Here is a 5,358-nt window from a genome sequence, read left to right on the forward strand (position 1 = left end):
TACTTGGTAGAAAAAGCTGGCTCTTGATATGTTTGCAGCAATCAGACTATTTTATGGTGTATAAATAAAAACTTGCATATTGGGCTATTGGATTAATCATGGCCAAATCCTCCAACTAGTAATTGTTTTAGTTGGCATGCACATTCTAAGATTTCTAGCTTTTTGACATTCTGGGATTTTATAAGAGCTGGTATTTTGTTGCTGTTGAAATCCAAACAGAAAAAATTAAAATAGCTCCTTAAAACTCAACTCTACTAAGTGTCTTACATAAAAATAACTAAAGAGCACTGTATATGAGTAGCATCAACAGCTTCAAGAATCTAGGGAACATAATTATTTCCAGCTTTATTATACACTATTTATCATTAAACACTAAGAAAAAAATATTTTAAGATGCTTCTTTAATTTTCAATAAATTAAACATTTACAATCTCAGTCAACTTTTACTAAGAATGTTTACAACACAGGGATTCTTGAACTTGTTAAACTTAGCAAGGATTGCTTTTCAGAAGAAAAGAAATAAAAGTCAGTACATTTTATAGCCCATAGTGTTCATTCTGCAGAATATAGCTGGCATTCTGTTCTAAAAAAAAAAGAAAAGAAAAGTTTAAGTACAGATGGGTATATGAATGTATACATATACAAGTCTATATATACTTCCTTTAGTATAGACATCTCTATAAATGGGCTTCCCAGGTGGCTCACATGGTAATGTGTCTGCCTGCAATGCAGGAGACCCAAGTTTGATCCCTGGATTGGGAAGATTCCCTGGGGAAGGAAATGGCAACCCACTCCAGTACTCTTGCCCGGAAAATTCCATGGATAAAGGAGGCTGGTAGGCTACAGTTCATGGGGTCGCAAAGAGTCAGACATGACTGAGCAACTTCACTCATTTTTGCACTTAGTTTGGTGTTAAAATCAGACACTTTTCCAACTTAGTGTTAAATTTTTGTGTCCACATTTTATAATGTCTCAATATTTATAATATTATAAAAGATATTTCTTTATCGTTAACTCTTTGTTCTAGTTCCTTGAAACAAATAAAAATTAGGAATGTTTGCTCATATTCTTGATGTAACATAAGCCTTTGTTGAAACATGAGTTAATACCAAATATAGTTGATTCAAGTTCATATGTATGTCCCATGAGCACATGAAATTTTTTCTTCACTTGTCCAATATTTGTATCTTTTATTTTTTTCTTGTCTAACTGAATTGGCTATTGCATTAAGACCTACATGAAATAAAAGGAGACAGAGCATCCTTGTTTTGTTTCTGATGTTAATAGAAATACTCCAAAATGTTTTACTATCAACCTTTCCACTGAGTTTGTTTGAAACCATTATATAAATACTGTTAATTTTTTTCCTAATTTCTTTCTATAGGATCTTCTTTGAAAACAAGAAATGTATGTGGCACTTTACCAAAGTATCTATAGGCATACCTCAGAGACACTGCTAGTTCGGTTCCAGTGACTATCTCAATTAAAAAAGTCACAAATTTTTTGGTCTCCTGGTGCATGTAAAAGTTATGTTTATACTATACAATAGTTAAGTGTGCAATAGCATCATGTCCAAAAAAACCCAATGCACATACCTCAATTTAAAAATACTTTATTGCTGGAAGTTGCTAACCACTATCTGAGCCTTTACCGAGTCATAATCTCTTTGCTGGTGGAGGGTCTTGCCTCCATGTTGATAGCTGCTGAAGTCACTGAAGGCTGTGGTGGCTGTGGCATTTTCTTAAAATAACAATGAAGTTTGCCACATTGATTGACTCTTCCTTTCAGGAACAATTTCTCTGTAGCAAACAATGCTATTTGACAGCATTTTATTCATAGCAGCACTTCTTTCAAAACTGAATTGTATCTCAGGGAATAGGGAAGCCCAACAAAAGGGTGAGTGGCAATGGAATCGCTGGTCAGTGGAGCAGTTAGAACACACACATTTGTCAATTAACTTTGCCACCTTACATGGATGTGGATCATGGCAGCCCCAAAACAATTACAATAGTACTATCAAAGATCACTGCAAAAAATATAGTGATAATGAAAAAGCTTTGAAATATTAAAAGAATTACCAAAATGAGACATAACACATGAATTGAGCAAACGCCATTGGAAAAAATGTCACTGATAAACTTGCTCAACACAGAGTTGCCACAAACCTTCAAATTGTAAAAAATATATCTGTGAGGTGCAGTAAAGCAAAGTGCAATAAAATGGAGGTATACCTGTACTGAATTGATTATATAATTTTTCTTTTAAAGGTGAAAATATGTTCATACACTTCCTAATGTTGAACCATCTTAGTTGATGGAATGAACTTCACTTCATGGGGTTATATAATTCTTTCAATATATTGCTGAATACTATTTTCTATATTTTTTAATGTTTGCATTGATATTAATCAATAAAATTGACCTACAGTTTCCTTTCTTATACTAACTTTGTAAGGTTTTGGTATTAGTATTTGCTGACTTCATAAAAGTATTTGAAATTTTTCTTCCTTCCCTGAGCTGGGAAATCAAATTTCTTGACCTAGTACCTTGAAGGGAGAGTTCCCAGATGATGTTCTCAATTTTTCCCCCATAATGTCATCAGTCTAGTTGGATTTTTTTTTCTTTTTTCTGAGGTCAATTTTGGTAGCAGCTAATTTGTTATACAACCTCCATTTTATCTAGGTTTTCAAACTGATAGCCACAGTGATTGCAAAGTACTTTTATGATTCCCATTACTTTTATATCTGTTTTAATTTCTCTCTTTTTATTTGTATTTTTGTATATTTATGGCTTATTTCTTTTTCATTGATTATCAGGCTAGGAAAATTAGGAGCATTTATTACACATTTTATTAAAAAATCAGATTTTTGGTCTATTTACAAGTTCTTGTAGTTTACTATTTTATAATCAATTAATTTCATCTTCCATTTTATAATTCTTTCTCTGCTTCCCTGAGGTTTACCTCATTGTTCTTTTTGACTTATTGACTTAAATTCCTAATTTGATCACTCTATCTTGCTTCAGTTCAGTTCAGTCGCTCAGTCGTGTCCAACTCTTTGCAACCCCATGGACTGCAGTGTGCCAGGCCTCCCTGTTCTTCACCAACTCATGGAGTTTACCCAAACTCATGTCCTTTGAGTTGGTGATGCCATCCAACCATTTCATCCTCTGTCATCCCCTTCTCTTTCCTCTCTCAATCTTTCCCAGCATCAGGATCTTTTCAAATGAATCAGTTTTTCGCATCAGGTGGCCAAAGTATTGGAGTTTCAGCTTCAACATCAGCCCTTCCAATGAATATTCAGGACTGATTCCCTTTAGGATGGATTCCTTTGGATCTCCTTGCAGTCCAAGGGACCCTCAAGAGTATTCTGCAACACCACAGTTCAAAAGCATCAATTCTTCGGTGCTCAGCTTTTTTTACAGTCCAACTCTCACATCCATACATGACTACTGGAAAAACCAAAGTTTTGAGTAGACGGAACTTTGTTGTCAAAGTAATGTCTCTGCTTTTTAATATGCTGTCTAGGTTGGTCATAACTTTTCTTCCAAGGAGCAAGCGTCTTTTAATTTCATGGCTTTCTTCCTTAATAGTGCTTAAAGTCTTGAATTTTCCACAAAATATGGTTCTGTCAGAGTCCATAAGTTTTAATATGTGTGTTTTCATTACCTTCATTTTCTAGAAATTGTATAATTTTGGTGTTATCTTTTTTAGTTAAAACATGTGATTTGATTTTTGTTTCTATGAAAAAATATTAGGAATTTTACATTCTTAAGATAAATATGTACTCAAGGGTTGAGATTAAATTATATGAATGAAATATTTGCAAAAGTATGTTCAGCATAGAATCTGCATTTAGGATGGGAAGTAGATGGGGAAACAGTGGAAACAGTGTCAGGCTTTATTTTTTGGAGCTCCAAAATCTGCAGATGGTGACTGCAGCCATGAAATTAAAAGACGCTTACTCCTTGGAAGAAAAGTTAGGACCAACCTAGATAGCATGTTGTAAAGCAGAGACATTACTTTGTCAACAAAGGTCTGTCTCGTCAAGGCTATGGTTTTTCCTGTGGTCATGTATGGATGTGAGAGTTGGACTGTGAAGAAAGCTGAGCACCAAAGAATTGATGGATTTGAACTGTGGTGTTGGAGAAGACTCTTGAGAGTCCCTTGGACTGCAAGGAGATCCAACCAGTCCATTCTGAAGGAGATCAGCCCTGGGATTTCTTTGGAAGGAATGATGCTAAAGCTGAAACTCCAGTACTTTGGCATCTCATGCGAAGAGTTGACTCATTGGAAAAGACTGTGATGCTGGGAGGGATTGGGGGCAGGAGCAGAAGGGGACGACCGAGGATGAGATGGCTGGATGGCATCACAGACTCAATGGACGTCAGTCTGAGTGAACTCCGGGAGTTGGTGATGGACAGGGAGGCCTGGCATGCTGCGATTCATGGGGTCACAAAGAGTCAGACATGACTGAGTGACTGAACTGAACTGTACTGAAGTTAGCTTCCCTTGTGGCTCAGACGGTAAAGCATCTGCCTACAATGCAGAAGACCTGGGTTTGATCCCTGGGTCGGGAAGTTCCCCTGGAGAAGGAAATGGCAACCTACTCCAGCTCTTTCCTGGAGAATCCCATGGACGGAGGAGCCCGGTAGGCTACAGTCAGTCCAAGGGGCCACAAAGAGTCGGACACGACTGAGTGACTTCACTTAAGTTAGTAGAATATTGTTTTATATCTCTGGTGTAAATCTATCAGTGTGCATTTAATTTTAAAATTTATAGTATAAGCATTACAATTAACATATTTATTAAGTATGTGTGGGGCCATTCAATAGCTACTAAGGGTCTATTGTATCTCTGACACAGAAATGGAAACTCTGGGAGTACTGAAGCAGGAGTCATGTTCTCCTGTCTTTTCACGTTTTTCTAGTTCTCTAAAGATGGTAAGCACAACTCTTACAAAGAATTTTTGAATATAGGTTACTTGGAGGACAGAAAGGCATTCAGTCTGTAAGTTCTGGCACACTAATGTGGATACTGATTACCAAAATAAATACACAACCTCTGACATATTCTACATGTACAGTAAATGATGATTAGGTCAATGTCTGCAAAACTGATGATGACTATTGTGACATAGTGTGAGGCGCATACAACATGGGCAAAGAAAATCTGGTCCCAAAATACTAGCATTTTCCATTGTATTAAGTCCTCACAGCCTCTATCTTTGCAGTGTTTATATAGAATATTAACTTATACATTAATCAAATAATAGAAATATACTGAGCATAGGTTAATTTGTGAAGATGTGAAAATCACAGAAATTTTCAAACTGAGCTGAATTGCGATATACATACCATG

This window comes from Capricornis sumatraensis, chromosome 7 (assembly GCF_032405125.1).
Source record: "Capricornis sumatraensis isolate serow.1 chromosome 7, serow.2, whole genome shotgun sequence".
Classification (NCBI taxonomy): domain Eukaryota; kingdom Metazoa; phylum Chordata; class Mammalia; order Artiodactyla; family Bovidae; genus Capricornis; species Capricornis sumatraensis.